At 49.8% G+C, this 20,723-nt stretch overlaps 1 pseudogene; it reads left to right on the top strand.

Moving 5' to 3' along the window:
• Positions 1–14,084: 14,084 nt before the first annotated feature.
• LOC125947717 (uncharacterized) lies at positions 14,085–19,518 on the top strand (annotated as a pseudogene).
• The last annotated feature ends 1,205 nt before the right edge of the window (positions 19,519–20,723 follow it).

Raw genomic sequence — 20,723 nt, 5'->3', positions numbered from 1 at the left:
TCCCATTTCTCTAACCACGCGACGCCATCCTAGGCCCGCGCGCTGACGTTGGCCGCTGACGTCACGCTCCCCCACTTCGCAGCCGCGGCTAGAGGTTTCGCCCCGCTCCGCGAGAACGCCCACTCAGATAAACGGATCCGGCGGGCTTGAGCCTCCTATGCTTAATGTACGACAATAAAACTGCCAAGTTACAATTAAAAACTTGTAGCGTACGAACGGCACTGTGCTCGTACTGGATATTGTCAACGTGTAACTGTGATCACAATGAGTGCTACAGTTAAAAAAGTTGCCTATGCGTAGTTCTTAGTTTAGCTGTTGGTTGTTATTATTTATATATGAACACTTCAGCAAGAGATCTGTTTCATTAAGCAGGTTGGTCGCGGAACCGATGACAGCCAATGAGGCAACCGTTGACACCCCAAGGGGAAACTAAGTTAATCAGGCGCGAAGGCGCTCGAGCGGACCTCGGCGTGTTTGGCAAAAGGGACGTCCCCTCGTTCATTCGACGCCACCGACGGGACGAGTAAGGCACGGCAGGCGCCAGGAGGTCCAAGGTGTTCATGAGAAAAAATAACTACGGCAACTTCGCGACACCACACTCCTACGGAATACAACTAAACTTGTGAGCGAGCTAGCTTTACTTCTACATGGCTGATACCACTGGTACTCGCGAAAAATACTTTTGAAGAATGCTAGTGGCCATATTTTTTTTTTCGACAGGGCCATCCCCCTGTCAGCGAGGGGGCGATGCAGAAATCTGAGGGGGGGTCAGGACATCCGGACATCCCCCCTGGATCCGCGCCTGGACAGTGGCACAGCAGCTGGTCGATAGTTTCGTCGGTGCCGCAGACCTCGCATGCTGCACTGTCGGTCACTCCAAATAATGTAGAGTATGCCTTTGTGAAGGCAACACCTAACCAAAGGCGACAGAGAAGCGCAGCTTCCCGTCGAGGAAGTCCGAATGGAGGTCGGAGTTGCAGTGAGGGGTTTAATTGATGTAGTCGCGTAAGTCGTAAGTTTGGCGAGTTCCACTCTGTCAGTGAGAGACTGCGTGCCAGGTGTCCAAGCTGCCTTTCGGCGTCTGTCCTAGAAAGTGGAATTGGAACGATGAGCTCTTCTTGGTGTGATGCGTGAGCAGCGTTATCTGCGGAATCATTGCCACTGATTCCACAATGACCAGGTACCCATTGAAAGACAACCTCGTGGCCTTTTTGTTACACGTGGTGGTGAAGTTTCACGGTTTCGTATGTCAACTGTTCATGACAGCCGCGTCGGAGAACTGACTGCATGCACTGTTATACCGGTTTTGAGTCTGAAAACACAGCCCATTTTCTAGATCTTTCAGAATCAATGAATTGCAGTGCACGACGCAGAGCCGATAGTTCTTCCGCCGTTGAGGTCGTGACATGCGATGTCTTGAACCGCAGTGTTATTCCTCGCGTTGGTATAACCACCGCACCACCAGAACTGGACGACGTAGTCGATCCATCGGTGTAGATGTGCACGTGGTTGCTGTACTTTTCGCGTGAAATGTGCTCTGTCTTGACAGCGATGGCGCCGCTATCTAGGAGCGGTGAAGCAAAGCATTGCATCCTGACACTAACGAGCGCCGACAGTGAATGCTTCAGTAGTCTCAGCGCTACTCACCAGCACTGCATGGATGACTGAATAGTAGTTTGTGCCGTCGGCGTGAGCAACTACTGTGAGGTATCAGTATCTCCGAGACTCTCACGCCCACTACGCTAGCCACCCGACAGATGGCAGCACCTGTCTGGAGTTCTCCCCCGTTTTTCCTGCTTTTATCCTGTAGAGAAGCAGAGCTGTGTGTGTGTGTCTGCCCCGCTCCCATGCAGGACTGATCTCCTGAGTCGTGCTCGCTAGCCTTGTACAGTTTTACTATGCTTTGCCAACATTTTTAAAGACATTACTTCCTTTGTGTTCAGCCTCGGGCATCTCGCCCCAGCCTCGCCCTCTCACTGCTCAAGAAGGCTGCAAGTGAACGAAAACAGTACCACCATCTTTTCGCCTACTCTTTTCAAACGTGCCGCTGATCATTTCTGCCTTGCATTTTCATGAGAAGACCGATGGCACAACGTCAGGCTTTAGGCGTTGCCTTTTGAGCGGCATGGCGAGGCTTTTCAGCACAGCCAGCTGGTCACAAAATCATCGTCGACGAAGTGGTCCGCGCAAATGAAGTCACTTTTTTGAGGTCTCCAGGCTGGGTGTGATGGCTTACAGACAGGTATCGAAAGTTTACGCACCTTCTCGTCTCTGGGAAACATGTGCGATAGCGTGTCACGACCGACGATGCTGTTATAACAGCAATGTCTGTGCATTTTCTTCCGCCGCGACGAACGCGTCAGTATCAAGCGACGACCGCGGGAAGGCGTATCTAGGACGCACCACCTGCGTGGAGCGTCAACGGGGATAATGCTTCAGACAGACCACGTGCGAACATCACCGAAAGGGGTTAAACAAACGATGCAGGGGTCCGACACCCCCCCCCCCCCCCCCGAAACACTGCGACAACTGTGGTCGACCTAGTCCGCGTGCGCGCGCGCGCGGGTGGGTGTTATGACGTAAAATTTCAGGTTCTGCCGGCGGCTGATTGGAGGCAAGGTACAACAGAAAATCTAAAAAAAAACAGATGTTTCTCGTTCTTTTTTCAAAGCAGCTTGTTGTATTCGTCATTTCCAACAGTTCCACTTTTGATCCGTCGCAAAAAACCACCCGCCAACTTTTGTGTCCATATCCCTTCAAGACTGGTCGGCATCTTATGCGCACAAATCTTTTCTAGCACATTGTGCAAGCACATTTTTGCGACACCACGATAAAAATGCTTCGATTGGCAGGACCTGTTTGGAAACAGCGTCGTTTTTGCCCTGGCACAGCAAAACTAACAAATATGACCATGGAGATGGAAAGGTAATGACGAATCCTAAAACCTAGTGGTGTTTTTCTCTGGTGCTTCGTGAGTAAAAGAAGGATGACTAGAGCAAGACTCAAACACTGACAGTGACAGGATAGTAAGAGTGACATTGGTAAGGCGGTCACCTGATCAGAAATTCAAAAAAACAAGAAAGCCATCCACGTGTCTAAAGAAACGCACAAGGTCATCATTCAAGGCATAATGGACATACAGCCTTCTCAAATTTAGCTAAAGATACAACGCAGCACTTGACGCTATATAAATTCCATTCTTCTGCAGGAACAGCTTGCCGTAGAATTTAATAAACGTTCACGAAAAGAAAACAGATAAGAGTTCAATAAAGTTCTCTGTTGACAGGTCGCTACTTCCTTGAAAAGAAGTATCCTCTTGGCATTCAAGAAGTTCCTACACAGGAAAATTCCCTTATTCATGGGAACCGAATATAGTACAAGTGGTATTCAGAGAACGTTAAAAGAACCTTTCCGCGTGCTTCTATCACGAACCTTCATCTGTCACAACGGTTCTCAATAAGTACTCAGGTCTGTCTTTTCATAGTGAAAAACACCTGAGGCCCAATGCAGAAAGCTGTTTGTTCGCAAGAACTTTTTCCTATTGGTCGGGAGCCACCGCTTATACTCGTATTATGTTCGCTCTTGCTATTGGACGGTTTTAGTTTTCAGCAGCTTCAGTAAGATAAGAACGTTTTGTGAACATGGGCCCTGTTTCTTACTCTTAGTTTTTTTTCTGGTTTCCTTCCTGTTTGCTGGCATTACACCACGCAATAATATACCAACTTGCCCAACATGCCCCACCTATGAACGTTAATCCTTGTTCCGCTTTTTTAAGATAGAAATGTGGCAGGCACATTTTTCTGACATGGATTCTTCAATAGTTCAAGAAACTCTCAAGAAGTCATGATGAAGAAGTCATGATGAAGTTCTTAAGCATGAATCTACAAGAACGTCTCCTTTCACCGCATAGCAAACTAGTGGTTGGGTAAAGATGGCGGATGATGGATTCACTGATTGTTATGAGCATTTTAAAGTCGAACCAGTCACAATCTAGAAGTTTTTTTTCTTTCGCTGCATTGGAGGGGGCATTTGGCAATGATCTCAAATATCCTAAATGTAATTCGTGTGTAATGACGAAGTTAGCACAAGCGTCGCTGTGGTCGCATGGCTCCTGAAGTGAGGAAGAGAAAGACGAAAGGATCGGTGTCGCTGGTTTTGCCTCGCGCTGGCGTTTGGCTGGAACTGCTCGGGTGCTCTTTGCGCTGGACATAAAGGGATTAAACGCCAATAAAGCCCATATCATTTGGTGGAAGTGCTGGGTATCCTAACTATCCTAACAACTCGCCCTGGAACTCCGCAGCCGCACTCTGCCCTCCGCTACCCCCCCCCCCCCCCCCGACCATGCCAGACGACGCCTGTGAGCGACCCACTTCGTCAACTGTGCAAGTCACCTGCGGTGCCGTTCGTGAACGAGACCCGGCTGTGTTCAGTGGCACCGCTGATACCGACGTCGACGACTGGCTTTCGTCGTACGAACGGGTAAGCAACCACTACAAATGGGACGATCGGACAAAGCTCACCAAGGTTATTTTTTATCTTGCGGGTGTCGCCCACCTCTGGTTTCGCAACCATTAAGCAACCATTGCGACATGGAATGACTTTAAGACTGCATTCGCGGAGGTATTTGGCCGTCCTGCGGTGCGAAGGCTTCGCACTGAACAGCGGGCGAAACTTTTTTATTTATTTATTTATTTATTTATTTATTTATTTATTTATTTATTTATTTATTTATTTGGATACCCTAAAGGCCCAGAAGGGCATAACATAGGGGGGGGGGGGAGGGGAGGTGTTGAAACGGGAATAACAAAGTAGTCGCACTGCAGGTGAAAATGGCAATTCAGTAGACACAAGAATGCAAGTCAAAATATAGCATGGTGAACAGAAACTAAAAGCAACAAGGTGTAATACTAACACAGACAAAGGACAAGTCCACATTGTATCCTAAAGAAATACGATGTAAATATATGAAATATAAAAACAATGTATAATATACAGTCAGTTCAGTGTAAAAAAGAAATGATTTTCAGGTACGATGATGGCAGCACTTAAAAAACAATGCGAGCATCAGGTGGATTTGTGTCAGTTCCTAATGAAAACGCCAACTCTTACTATATACAAAAAGAAAACTATTGTGAAATGCCTTGACGTTCAAGAAAGGATTGCAGCGCCGACAGAAAAGATTGAGGATCATTGATAGTGGCAATGCTAGGTGGCAATAAATTCCATTGATCTATTGATAGTGCTAGAGGTGAGTTCCGGTATTTTTCAGTATGAGCGAAAATTGGTTTGACTTTGTATGCGTGGTCTAATCTAGACGATAAGTGATGCGCTGGAGAAATATGTGAGCGGGAATATGACGTGTTGCTATGGAACAGTGTGAAAAAATGCTAATCGGGCAGATGTTCTGCGCATGGCGAGTGATGGCATTTTGAGGGAGTCTTTCAGTTTGGTGACGCTTTGGAATCGCGAGTAAGATGACAGGATGAACCGTGCGGCTTTGTTTTGGACCGCTTCGAGATGGTTAGTCCAGATGACATGATGGGGATGCCAAATGATGGAAGCGTATTCTAACGAAGGCGGAATGAGCGTTTCACTAGTTTCACTAGCCGGGCGAGACTTTCACTAGTTACATCGAGGATGTCATAGATTTCTGATTAAAGAAATCCTCAAGGGCATTGATGACCACGCTTTTCAGATGTTCATGGCCAAGAATCCTACCACCGTTGCAGCCGTAGTCACATATTGCCAAAGCTTCGATGAATTACGCCGGCAACGAGCGCTCGTCCGCCAAACTGTTCCTCAAGTGGCCTCCCTTTCCAGTTTGGTGACTGCTCACGGACAGGCTGATGACGGGTCTCTGCTGCCTCAGATCAAAGCCTTCATTCGTGAAGAGGTGGCCCGCCAGCTCTCGCTGCTCCCTCTCACCCAGGAGCCTGTCCAACCTTTGTCCTCGGCCGTGCAGCAGGCCATCCGCGAGCAGGTTGCAGAGGCCCTTCCACCAGTCCAACAGATTGCTGCACCAGCTCAGATTGCTGCACCTTTGACGTACGCTGAAGTCGTGTCGCGTCCTAGACCAACGAAACTCTCCTACTCGGCGCCGCCACCGCGCCCAGCGCTTCTCCCTGTCCCTCAAATGCCCCCTCAGTACTTCCGGCCGCAAGATCCATGGCGCACGCGGAACAATCGGCCGATATGCTTCTCGTGCGGTATCGCGGGCCATGTGGCGCGCTTTTATCGCCGTCGCCTGCCGCGTCAGGACGTCGTCGTTGAGCCACAGGTACCTGCATCCCACCAGCATGCTGATTCGAACCCATCGCCGAACTTCTGGACCGGTCGTCAGAACTTCAGCCCCCGTCGTTCACCATCACCGCGTCGCCATTCGATATCGCCGATGCGTCGTCGCCCGCCTTCCAACGAGGGAAACTAAATGCTGCAGCTTCGGAGGCAAGAGCTGCACGCTTGTCGAAATGCCCAAGACCTCCTCTATCGCCGCAAAACATTATAGAAATACAGGTTGAAGGAGCCGCTACATTCGCACTCATCGACACGGACGCTGGAGTTTCCGTCATACGTGAGACTCTTTGCCGTAAGATTAGGAAGGTCACCACATCACTTTCTGGCCTTGTACTTCGTACTGCCACCACGGCGCCCATCGAACCTACAGCCGCATGCACCGCTAGGATCGTTATTCAGGACGTAGTTTACACAATTGAGTTCCTTGTTCTGCCTTCCTGCTCCCATGATGTCATCCTGGGATGGGACTTTCTGTCGCGCCACCGTGTCGTCATTGACTGTGACCGTGCCGAAGTTGCTGTCTGTCGTTAACACCACTCTGCCTGCCGCCTCTCCCGCCCCCTTAAAGATTATTGTCGCCACCGATACTGATCTGCCACCAAGCACTTCAACACCAGTCGCTTTGTTGTGTCCATCGGCGCCCGACGCCTCGGTACTCTTCACGCCTTCATCTGTTTTTCTTCACCGCAAATCTCTACCACTTCCATTCGCCGTTCTTGACGTGGCCGCTGGTACAACAATTATGCTAGTGGACAACCCGTTCCAATACCCGCTGACTCTGCTTCGCGACGAGTGCCTCGGCTGTGTCGAACCTATTGACATGTTTGAGTGTTTGGACGTGCCTGGCTCCTCTTCTGGCCTTTCGCTCGACGCCATGACACCATTTCCGAAAAGCTCCCGATTGGCTACCGAAGTCTTTGATTCATGCGTTGACGCCAACCTTTCCCTCGAGCACCGCGAGCAACTCCTGTCTCTCCTAGATACTTTCCGTTCTTCGTTCGACTGTACGAAACACGCCTTGGGTCGTACGAACAGTGTTTCCCACCACATCGACACCGGGTCCCACTCTCCCCTCAGACAACGCCCCTATCGCGTTTCAGTCGCGGAGCGTCGTATAATCAACGACCAAGTGAATGACATGCTCGAGCGTGGCATCGTTCAACCATCCCAGAGTCTGTGGTCTTCTCCAGTTGTGCTAGTGCCAAAAAAAAAGATGGTTCTATTCGTTTCCGTGTCGATTACCGCCGCCTAAACAAAGTCACACGGAAGGACGTCTACCCTTTACCCCGAATTGACGATGCACTCGATTGTTTACAAGGCGCTGAATACTTCTCGTCATTGGACCTACGATCTGGCTACTGGCAGGTTCCCATGGCCGAATGCGATCGACCGAAGACAGCGTTTGTCACCCCTGATGGGCCATATGAATTTACCGTCATGCCATTCGGGCTCTGTAATGTGCCCGCAGCTTTCGAGCGCATGATGGATAACATACTTCGCGGTCTCAAATGGGACATTTGCCTATGCTACCTTCATGACATCGTCGTATTTTCTTCAGACTTCTCGACGCACCTCTCACGTCTCCACCAAGTTTTGACATGTCTTAAGAACGTTGTGTGACATGTCGGCCCACGTTGTGTCCAAAGACGGCGTCCTCCCTGATCCTGCGAAACTTCGAGCTGTCGCCGACTTCCATAAGCCGACGTCACCGAAGACCCTCCGGAGCTTCATCGGCCTTTGTTCTTATTTTCGTCGCTGTGGGCGCGATTTCGCGACCGTTATCGCACCTTTGACGCGACTTCTCACCGTTGGCACCGACGTGTCTCCCTGGTTTCGTGAATGTGATGACGCATTCCAGACGCTACGCCAGCTGCTCACAGCTCCTCCGATTCTCTGGCACTACGATCCCCGGGCGCCTACGGAGGTGCACACTGATGCAAGCGGCGTGGGCCTTGGTGCGGTGCTCGCGCAACGGAAGCCTGGCTATCACGAGTATGTTGTCACCTACGCGAGCCGAACCCTCACAAAGGCCGAGACCAACTATTCAACCACTGAGAAAGAGTGCCTGGCTATAGTCTGGGCTCTTGCCAAGTTCCGACCCTACCTTTATGGCCGCCCGTTTTATGTCGTCACGGACCACCACGCTCTTTGCTGGTTGTCGACTTTGAAAGATCCCTCGGGCCGTCTCGGTCGGTGGGCCCTCCGGCTTCAAGAGTATGATATCCAAGTGGTGTACAGGTCTGGCCGCAAGCATTCTGACGCGGACGCCCTTTCTCGCTCTCCTCTACCCCCAGATACAGCGTCTCTCTAAGCAAAGTACACCGCTATCTCAGCGCTCAACGTCGAGTCCGTGCATTCGGAGCAACGGAAGGATCCGTAGATTGTTGCCCTTCTCGACCTTCTGTCGGATTCTACCGCCAATCCGCCCTCCCGCGCGCTCCGCCGTCAAGCCACTCATTTTACCGTGCGAGACAGCCTGCTCTACCGCCGCAACTATATACCGGGTGGTCGCAATGGCTTCTCGTAATACCTCGTCACATGCGCTCCGACATCTGCGCTGCTTTTCATGCTGACCCACAGAGTGCTCACGCAGGCGTGCTGAAAGCTTACGCAAGGTTGCACCAACGCTTCTATTGGCGCGGTATGTACAGCTCTGTCCTAAAGTATATCCGTGCTTGCGAAGCATGCCAACAACGCCAGATTCCTCCGCAACGCTCGACCGGCGCTCTTCAGCCTTTACCTTGCCCTGCGCGGCCTTTCGATCGGGTCGGCATCAACCTTTACGGCCCACTCCCATGCACTACGTCTGGAAGCCGGTGGATAATCGTTGGTGTTAACCATCTCACCCGATATGCTGAGACTGCCGCCCTTCCTGCCACTACAGCACGTGAGGTTGCTTTCTTCATCCTGCGCAATTTCGTGCTTCGACATGGCGCTCCTCGAGAACTCCTCAGTGACAGAGGACGTGTCTTTCTTTCCCAAGTGGTCGAAGCTCTGCTTGCCGAGTGCCACGTCGTCCACCGTACATCAACCGCGTAACATCCGCAAACCAATGGATTAACTGAGCGCTTCAGTCGCACTCTTGGCGACATGCTCACTGCATACGTCGCGTCGGACCACTCCAACTGGGACATGGTTCTCCCCTTTGTCACCTACGCTTAAAATACCGCGACTAAAGCGACCACAGGTTTTTCACCATTCTTTTTATTGTATGGACGAGAACCCTCGTGCACGCTCGATACAGTATTGCCTTACCAACCTGACGCCTCTGAATATCGACCCATATCAGAAGTAGCCAGGTACGCTGAAGAATGCCGCCAACTTGCCCGTACCTTCACGACGGAAGGTCAAGCCCACCAGCGGAATCGACATGACACCGACCTGAGCCCTACCACTTTCCGTGTCGGCTCGCTCGTCTGGTTGTGGAATACACCTCACGTTCCCGGTCTTTCGTATAAGCTGCTGGCTCAATACCACGGACCCTACCGGATCGTCGCCTGTACATCTGCTGTAAACTATGTGGTCGAACCTCTCACGCTGTCTGACGATCTGCGGCGTGGTGGTCGCGAGACTGTGCACGTCAGCCGGCTTAAACCGTATTACGATCCCTCTATCGTGTCGTACCGTGAGTCGCCAGGATGGCTAGTCTTCTCTCGTGGGGTCATTGTAATGACGAAGTTAGCACAAGCGTCGCTGTGGTCGCATGGCTCCTGAAGTGAGGAAGAGAAAGACGAAAGGATCGGTGTCGCTGGTTTTGCCTCGTGCTGGCGTTTGGCTGGAACTGCTCGGGTGCTCTTTGCGCTTGACATAACGGGATTAAACGCAAATAAACCCCATATCACGTGTTACGACACCAGCTTAACACATGCCTTCATTTCAACCGTACCTTGTATTTGTGCCAGCTAGGACGTGGCAGGAGTATCAATTTTGTTTTATTAGCTACCATTGAGCAAATGAACACGGAGCATGAAGGTGACATTGTTATGTTATGGACAGTAAACGCTCCGAGCAGAATTTTCCAGGAATGTTTATGTGCTTAGCTTCATTGAAAATACGGGGCATGTTCTTATGTCGCACAAACATATGATAGCACAATAGAAAAACGCAAGAATGAGCAGCCTAACTCGAAAAAGGCCATTCTTCTACGTAAACCGTTGAAACTTAGGGCTGCGCTGCAGATTTTTCCTGATAGAGAAGACAATGAAAAGTGTCAGATTTCATTACCGTGTAAAGACTTGTTTTAACTGAACCTAACATAAGGGTGCGCTGGTATATCCCCATGTTCAGACCAGCGAAGAGCACGTATGTCAGATATGTCACAAGTGCTCACAAAAACCCCAACTGATGACGATGTCTGAGTGATTTCATGTTCACACAAGGCGACCTTCTTTCTGTCAACAAAACTGGACGACTTCGTCCATGATCGCCTTGGCACAGAGCTGCACAGCAGCCAACGGTGGCTTCACCTGTATCAGATTACTTCACCACGATGCTTTGCAGCAATTTGTCTACACATATGCGAATCTATGTAACAAACGCAAATAAATGAAATTCAAACGAACAGCGCCGTCAGTTTTTCGCGAATAAAAAACATTATAGAAACCATGCTACGTGGTCGGCCAGAGCTATGGCGTGACGCGCATACTCACTTGTTGAGGTGGCAGGAGGAAGTGCAGTATCAAGGGGCAATGTCGGTTCGCGACCGTAGAATAGATAAAATGAGGAAAATACGGCGGTGTCGTGCCGAGAAGAACTATAGGCGAATGTTACCTAAGGAACAGCAATGTCCAAGTCGTGCTGGTCCTTCGAAACGTACATGGTCAGCGTATACGTATGTGAGCGTACGGTTCAACCGCTCCGTCATTGCATTGTTTGAGGATGATAGGACGTGGTCTGTTTATCTTATGTGTAGCAGGAACGCACAATATCGCCGATAGCCTTCGACAAAAAGTTGCGACCACGATACGTAAGCAGCTGTAGCAGCGAGCCATGAAGCAAGATAATGTCATGCAAGCGAAAGTCTGCGACGTCAGTGGCACAACTGGTCAGGAGAGCCCATGTGATGACGAAGCGGGTGACGTAATCAGTTGCAACTGCTACCCATTTGTTCCCAGAGAACGGCTTGGGAAAGGCACCGAGGAGATCGAATCCCACACAAAAGAACAGTTGCACAGGGACGGTGATCGGCTGAAGATGACCGGCAGGTTGCACCTGAGGCGTTTTCGGACGTTGGCAGGAATCAGAGGCAAACGTAACGCAAACGTAAGCACCGGCTTGCGCGACAGATGCGGTCGGATGGAGCGAGCGAGAACTGGCCACTAGAAGCGGCGGCAGACGCGGTCGTACGTCGGAGATACCCCAAGTTGTCCGGGGGCATCATGGAGCTCAAAGGGCACAGTCCTTCGGAGATGTTTAGGCACGACAAGAAAGTCAGACGCGCCAGGGAGGAAGTTCCTTCGGTATTGAATGCCGCCATAGAGGACATATCGGCCAACACAGGCGTCGGTAGCTGAAGAGTGCAGACGCTCGCTGATTGCTCGCAGCGATACGTCCCGGTACTGCTAATCGGCAATGTTATCGAAGGCAGACACACAGAAAATGCTTTTGGCGGTGCCACGGTCAGCGTCGTCAGGCTCGTCGACCGGGTAGCGAGACCCACAATCAGCGTCATTGTGGAGACGGCCAGATTTGTATATGTCAGAATACGAATATTTTTGTAGGCGGATTGCCCTTCGACCAAGTCATCCTGTGGGATCTTTCAATGAGCACAACCAGCAAAGCGCGTGATGGTCAGTGACGACTGAAAGGGTCGGCTGTATAGGTATGGTAGGACCTTCTCAATCGCCAGAACTAGGACAATCGCACAAACTAGGCTATTATTTTCTTCAGGCGGTTAGGAAGGTCCGCGCTCATGACAGATAAATGCGCCCCAGTGTTGGAACACAGGAACGCGTTGACTTGCACTTAAACAAGGTTCAGCAAGTGGGCAGCGTCAGTAGAATATTTGGCGGCGTAGGGAGCAATGCAGCGTCACCTCGAGGCGCTGCATCGTCTAGTTTTCTGACTGGGAGCGGCGATAGGGAGTCGGGGAATATGAGGGACGGGACTGGGGCGAGCGAGATTGTCGGCGTCGGGGCGAGGCAACCGTCAATAGGGAACAGTTTGGTGCAGGAGATTCAGTGGTGACATTATCGGGCCGTGCGGCATAGGGACGATAAGGGCCAGTTGGACGAAAGTTAACACTATAGTTGTTCTGGGCCGGGGAGCGCCAGCGACGGCGAAGTGGCGAGAAATGTGCCTGATTCTACGAGAGTAAAAACAAATGGACGTGTCGTCAGCAGTGCGCTATTCCGACGGGTTAAGGAAACTTGGTGGGTAATAAAACGTAGGACGGGGGGAAGAATCCAGGCGGGCGGGTGGGCGAGCGGCCTAGCAGACCGTGTGAACCTGTTGGCGAACCCTCGGCAGACAACTGCCTGAATCAGGTAAACCGTGACTACAGGTGTGTAGGAGGAGCTGCATTCGAAGGCAGTCTGATTGGCAGCCTGTCCGTCGCCGGACAATTTGAGTAACATCGCGAATGTTGTTCGGACGGGGAGCGTCGGCACAGGTTAGATGTCGCCGCGGTGTTTGGTAGACAGGCAAACTCTTGGACGATTTGACGGCTTTTTGCAATTTCTAGGCGGTGGAACTCCTTCGATTACTGCGTCCACCGTCGCCACGTTGTTGAAGACGAGCAAGTGCAAGGCGTCATCGGCGATATCTTTGAGAATATGAGAAACCTTGTCTTGGTCAGTCATGTTTGCGCCAACTTTGCCGAACAGAACTAGGACGTCTTCAGTGTACGTGACGTAAGCCTCTGTTGACGTCTGCACGCGGCAAGATAACGCGTTCTTCGCGGCAAGGTGGTGACCATAAGGATCGCCGAACAAGTCTCGCAGCTTTTGCTTAACCGTATCCGAACTAGTGAGCTCATCTTCGTGTGTCCTGAACCATACTACAGGTGTGCCACCGAAGTAAAACACTACGTTAGCGAGCATGATAGTAGGGTCCCACCTTTTATTGGTGCTGACGCGTTCGTACAGGTTGATCCAGTCCTCGATGTCTTTCAAACATTTCCCCGAGAATACCCCAGGATCACGGGGAGCGGAGAGGGCGAGGTAGGTCGTCCGAGTGGCAGCAGGTGTCGGAGACATTTAACCGAGCTATCGTCTCCGGGAGCCATGATGGAAAGCTCGACGTGTCGTCCACTGCGGAGCTCCATGACGAGGACAGGGAACGCCCACCACCACCAAATATGCCACGTGGGAAGACGTAGACGAAAAGCTATATCCACGTATATTTACAATAAATACGCTGCATTTGGCCAAAAAGTAACAGCCCGCGCTAGCGACCAATCGTCGTCGTCGTCTTCACACCACTGGCCTCTTCGTCATCGTTACTACTGGTCCGTCCCAATATATATGTATATTTATTTATATATCATGTACACAGGCTTTAGGTGTGGAAGACCAGCCGGGCCGAAAACAATCTGCCGTGGTTGAGCGCGATTGAACCAAGTTTGTCGAGCCATAGCACGGTTTTGCTTACTTCGAGAAAGGACACAGACACTGCTCGATGCCGTCAGCAACTGCCGCAACTACAATTTCACCGCAAGGCAACACACAGACAGTCCCCCTCGTCTCCTCCTAAGGCACTTAAAGATCCACTTCAGACATGTAATGTCTGAATGTAATGTCTGAAGACATGTAATGCCGTGAGGGTGTGGACAGAAATGGGTCGCGTACCTTATGGTCAACCTCTGGAAGAGGGCGCTAGGCAGCGCCATGGAAGTTGAGGACGGAGTGCCGCAGTTCGTCGTAAGGGCGCGGGCCAGGCGTTGGAACGCCGTGGTGGAGCTGGAGAGCAAGCGCCAGGATGTCGAGGAATACCGCGTGCTTGAACTCCTGGATCCATATGTGGTTCAGCTCCAGAGCCGCCTCGAACTAAGCGAACTATGCGCCGATGTAGCTGGATGAGAACGGTGGCAGTGGTGGGTCAAACTGCGGCTCCGGCCAGGTGGCCATGGCAGCGTGTCGCTCGGTGCAAGGCGCGTTCTGCCAGGTCACCAACGTAGGATGGACGTGACGGCGGCTGACGAGCCGTGCCGTCGTCCCTACTTTTACAGAAGCGCGAAGGCGGCGATCCGAGCGACGTGGCTTCGATGACCAGCGTGGCCGGCTTCTAGAACGACACTGCGCGTGCCAAGCTTGCGCTTCGAGCACGCGCTGCGCTTCTCTATTTTCTCTTTTGTTTTCTGCCGGCACCAAGGCGCCGGCAGAGAGCGCCGACCAGAGCGCTTCGCAGTGCTGCGTACATGGACGCTACAAGCTCATCAAGCACTTTTATTTAGGACGTAGAGAATTCTCCCTTCCAAACAAGGGACTTAACAGGGCGCAGTCAGTAACTCTCTGATGAGCCAATCTACATCAATGGATCGCTAAATTGTACACAATGTGGTGGGCATGCGAACTTGGGACACAAGTTGTGAGGATGCGCGACGCAGGCGTCCTCTCCGGAGGACAAGAACAAGTGGAACAATCCTTTTAAGAGCAGCGAGCTACAAGACCAACTCTAGGCTGTGCAGAAGGCCTGCGAAGCGGCGGAGAGCCTAGGGCTCCCCGTTCCGACGTGGGAGGTGGCCTCTACACCTTTACGAACAGACAGGTGTCCTTAAAAACCCTTTTAGGAAATTTCCGGAAAGTTTCACCACCACCACCACCACAACAGACAGACGCTGGATCGGCCAGGCAGCAACAGTGAGCGAATTGACCTTCATGCTGCGTTGCTGTTCAACGTGAAGTAAGCGGCAAAAGCACAACGTATGCGAAACTAACACCACTCGGCGCACTTTGCACACATCGCAGATCGCTTTGACGATGAGGCCTGCGCAACCGCGCACTTTGTCCACATCGCAGATTTCAAGATATGGGCACCCACGCGGCGTATGCAGCAGCCGTCAGTAGTGGCAGGCTACGTGCCAGTTTGACCTTGGCTGAGCTAGAAGGTCAGATATACGGGACCAGGCGTTTTCTGAATTTGTACTGGAGTGGTAGAGCTATCGTTCTAAAGAAAGAAGCTAGTGTGGTGTCCTAAAAAAATAGAAGCTAGAACGTTGTTCTGATCGAAGGATTATGTAAAAGCTAATTAGGCATATGGAATATCGCAACAACGAAACAGCTAGATGGATGGATGGATGGATGGATGAAAAACTTTATTAGGGCACGTTCACACTGGGGAATCTGGCGTGTACAGCGAACGGAATTCTCCTGCGGCCGAAATTCACGTCGTTCAAACTTCTTGCCCACCGCGCCGCCGGAACGCGATACAGCGCCATCTGCGATGTAGAGCCCTAACCTCTAAGCAAGCGTGGAATATCCCGGACCTTCCTGCCGCTCGAAACTGCGCAATTATCTGCGCTCACGTAGAATTCGAGTGTTTTACAGCGTAAGCTGTTAGGGCTCATTCCAATAGCCGTTTCGGGTCGCGATGATGTCGCCGCGGGCGGCGGCGTAACCGCTATCCCCGGAAACGCGAAAAAATACCCGAATCCCGCCGGGATCAAACGTGCGCCCGCTGCGTGGGAGCAGGATACTCTACCACTGAGCCACGCAAGCGCTTGCTATCGGGGCACGCAAAATACCCATCTATAAAGCAAGCACACAGGGGGAGACAACTCGAGCTTCCGCCAATAAGGTGGCGCCATCTAGGTAAGATGCCTGCAAACCCAGCGTCCGCAGGCGCAGACGACGATATGCGACTCAGACGAGGCGCGCAATCAACGCGCTCCCGAGCTGCCGAGCCTCGGCCAGTATGGTGGCGCCATCTAGTTAAGGTGCCTGCAAAGGCCTCTCACCCGACATGTAAGTTGTAGTTGTAAGGCTTGATCGGGCTCAGCAGACTGCTGTGCAGAGAGCATTACAAGCAGCAGCTCGCCGTCGACGCCGGGCGAACAGTTCAGATCGTTCTAGTCAAAACGAGGCGAACAGACTGCCGCGAAGACCCTGTTGTGCGTGGTGCCCTAATTACTCTTGAGCCGCTCCGCCAGCTTACGCTTTGACTCTGCTGCGTGTGCCGCGCAGGCCTGTAACTTTTTATTTTGCGCCTCATCGCTGCATGCGACGGTGAACCCTGAGCAAGAAGAGGCAGTACTGCTACGCCTGTTGGCAAGCACCTTCCTGGCGACGCATGACACGCAGAAGCATTCGCTCAAGAGACGACGTTCGTCCTGCTCTCCAAGAGTGCGAAAAGCTTGGTCACGCTACCAAACTACTACCCTTTTTGCGAGATCGCGACGTGGAGTACTACCGAGAGTAAGTTGAGATGTATTGTTATTCGTGACAACAATTAATTACGGGAAATCGGAACTTCGATGTGGTGCTGTGCTATACGTGATGTATTTTGTATTCGTAAGTACCTAAGGATACCTCCACGTACTTCCGACAGGCTCGTGCAGCTTGTCGGACCCCACATTCGGACGAAAGACACTAATTTCCGGAAAGCAATCTGCCCAGAGAACCGGCTTGCGCAAACTGTCAGGTAAGATGTCAAAAACACACGTGCATGTAACTGTCGAGGACGTTTCGTGTTGTCTGTGAAATGAAACATAAAAAGCATTCATGTCACATTTTCGCGCGGTATCAGTGAACCTGCCGCACTGTCAGCTTGGAAATGCGTTAACGAAAATTTGGCTGGTGCAGTGAATGGCTTTTAAGGGTGATAGGTAATTTCATACCGGTCAGTTAAGTTGAGCAGGTAATGTTAAAAGCACGCTTGTCATAAGCAGTGTTTCGTTAGCATAGGAGCCTCTATAGCTACTTTATGGCATCAGAGGACGGAAGTTTATGTCGCTATGCTACTATTATCTGTAACCTTGAGAAATTGCCCCTAATTATCGTTATCCATTACACACCCATATATGCTGCTTTGCTTTCATTGGTTTTGAGCAACATGCTACCTTTGTCGGAGCCACATAAAATGTTAGACAATTTGCAATGCAACGTCCTTGTAAAGTTGTTATTGACTTCCTTTAAGCATGCATATTTTCCGATTTAGTTAATCTTGCATCCCTATGGAAATGTGCAAACTCTCGGAATTTGCTTATATATTTATTTTGTACAGGTTCTTGGCTGCAGGAGAAACGCTCCGATCATGTTGTTTCAGTTTCCTAAATGGACGCTGGACAGCCTGTGTCATTGTGTCGTCGGTGTGCCAGGTGCTGTGGGATGTCATTGGACCTTTATATCCATCAAGTGCAGATTAGATCTGCACTTGACTGTCCATCAAGTGCAGATGAGTGGCTACAGGTAAACACCATGTAATAAACACGTCTTTGATAATCTATTTTAATTGTGATTGCACCCACATAACTTATATTTCATATCTGCAATGGTTGTTCTCATAGATGTGCCTATTGCTCACAGGACAGCGATATGCAAAAATTCTCATCTCATCTACGCTCATCTCTCAGATTGCAAGCGACTTCGAGGAACGGTGGAACATGCCCCACAGTGTGGGCGCAATTGATGGAAAATATATTGCCATCGAATGCCCCTCAACATCAGGAAGTGAGGACTACAACTGCAAATATTGTTTCAATAAATCACTGCTTGCTATCAGCGACGCCTGCTACAGGTACATGCTCATAATTGATGCATTAGTGGTGCTAACATTAATTATGGTCGGCAGCATGCAGTACAATTACGTTCTGTCTGAGGTACTAATGAACAGCGTACTGAGAATTGTTTTTCAGTAAAAGGCTTTTCCTTATATTTATATGTACACCCATGAGCAAAAGTTAACGGACCAGAGGGTCGCCGAAAAAACTGAATTTCTTCGTAACTAACAAGCATAAACTGGAATTGATGGCTACACTGAAAAGTTGGTCATGCCAAGTTTGGAATGCAGTCCTCAATTTCAAGTTGCGTTCACATGCGCAGAGGGAAAAACTGGCTTTATCGCGCAACTCGTGGTCCGTATGCTTTTGCTCACGGGTGTACGTTAAAGAGCCCCAGTTAGGTCAACATTAATCCGAAGTCCCCCATTATGGCGTGCCTTTAATCATATTGTGGTTTTCGCACGTAAAACCCCAGAAATTTTAATTCTTTCAGCAAAAGGTACTAAGTCTTCGTATGTGGAATTACTGGAAATGTGTAAAGCTTCTAGAAAAAAAAGGGCAGCTTATTTTAATCTAGGCTTTGAAGTTTCATCCTTGATGCTTGTTAAGTAGCTTTTTTTTGTAAGCCACTACTTTGGAGTCAACCAAACAGATAGATGAGGTGTTTACAGAGAAGTGTTTTTGTTATCTTCAGATTTCTGTACGTAGAAATAAGACACCACGAGAGTGACTGAGATGGTGGAGTGTTCAGCCGAAGTAGGCTACAAGAGGCCATTCTTTCAAACAAGCAAGGATTTTCCCCTGATGCACCGCTTGGCAACGCTGGTAATATTCCCTTCTACTTGGTCGGAGATGAAGCATTTCCCTTGAAGACCTACTTGATGCGGCCATGTCCCCAGAAAAGCAAGTTTAACCTTTTCATTTTTTTACCTACTCTGCTGCATTGTTTTAATTTTACTTCCTTAAAGCTGTTTAATGACTGAATTCACAGAAAAACAAACTCATTAGAACACATTGTTATTGCGTTACATGCTAAACACACAATGACTACGTCCATTGACTGCTCATTGAATGGTAATACGTCAAAAAGGGTATTGAGCTTCAGATGATCACATAGTGCTTGAAGATGCAACTTCGTCAACATATTTGTGCTGCTAGAACGGCATTACCCCTTAGTGGACATGGATTACACTAGCCGTGCACATATCGGTCTACAAATTTACAACGTCCTTGGCGGGTGTTAGCATAATTGTAGTTTTTTCGTTATAGGCGCCTGAACCACTTTGTTGACATATATGTTAACTTTTGTTTGGAAGTCTGTTTCTTTGTTTCTTTCCCGAGGAAGCATTTTCTTGATACACTAGCAAGACAACGGCAGAGAAGCAAGGCACGAAGCGCATGCTGCTCTTGCACATTATCTTGTCGCTTGGGCATGGTCACAGCTGTTACAGGAAAAGTTGTCTTTGCTGCTAAAAATGTGCATAACTTGTTGTGCAGGCCTTCACCCATTTTTCCTGCTTGCATGGATGAGGAGCAATTACAAGCTGACCAAGGCGATTCTGCATTGACAAGTCACTTCCCTGAGGCCCACAACGAAATGATATTTAACTACCATCTGAGCAGAGCGCGTCGGGTCATAGAGAATGCCTTCGGCATAATGGCACAAAAGTGGCGCATCCTGCGCTGCCTGTTCAAAGCTAAGGACGACAACCTGAGAAGAATTGTCTCTGCTTGAGTAGTTCTGCGCAACTTCCTGCACAAGGACTCCCCCACTTCCCGGTTTGCATACTGCCCTCCTGGAACAGCTGACAACTTAGACTGGCAGGAAAACATCAATGAAGGCAGCTGGATGGCCGAGGCCAATTCTCCACTGCGACCTCTGCGTAGCACAGGCTGTCACTCAACCAGGTAATAAAGCTTTAATGTGGCACATTTATTAGATTGAAGTGTCCTGAAATGTATAAAACACCTGTTAGCATTTGTCGAAAGTTATGTAAGAAAACATAGCGACCCATTCATCGCTTGTCGATGATTAGCAAAACAAACTCAATTAACAATGGATCTTGTGACGCATGCGTAAGTGGGGGTCTGTTGAAATGTTGATACGATAATTGTATTAAATGCAACCTGCCTATATGAACTGTGAATTGTAAGTTTTTATGAGGGCGTCAGTAGACACACGAAGTGTCAGTGTCGTTGCAATTAACAATGCCAAAGCACACCACAACACAGTGCGTCTTGTAATCACTGCAAACGTGTTGCAACTCAATAGCAACTTTCGCTGTCTGTATTATCCTGGCTGCAAGTTGCTTGCAATGGCTATCAAGAAGACACGCTTGACGTGTAGGTGTACAGAGTAGTTGTGGTACAATGTACATATTCCAAGTGCATACTTAGTACTTTGCTGCAAGTTTTGATATCAATAGCAATATTTTGACAAAGGCAACCTATTGAATATTGGAACACCAAAATAGGGGATTTTCCTTGGTTCTGCTCACCCTATTGGGGTGATAGAAGCAATGCAAAAAATTGATAGAGAGCATGCAAACTCATTCCCTTGCGCAGGGCGCTTTCTTGAGCGTAAGTTCCAGTGCTCCGAACCCTTCGAGGGCAATACTTGAGACGTTTGTCTCTGTAGACGTCTGGGCATGTAACGTGAGTTGCTTCTGTGCTGTGAGCCCTCCTTCAATTGTTTTCGCCAGAGACATGTGCAGCTTTAGCTTACAGATATCCCAAATTGTCCAGTCATCGTCGAGCTTTTTAAAGCATACAC

Source organism: Dermacentor silvarum, chromosome 8, assembly GCF_013339745.2.
Source record: "Dermacentor silvarum isolate Dsil-2018 chromosome 8, BIME_Dsil_1.4, whole genome shotgun sequence".
NCBI lineage: Eukaryota > Metazoa > Arthropoda > Arachnida > Ixodida > Ixodidae > Dermacentor > Dermacentor silvarum.
The sequence above is the reverse complement of the archived record's forward strand: the minus strand, read 5'-3'. Positions and strand labels throughout refer to the sequence as shown.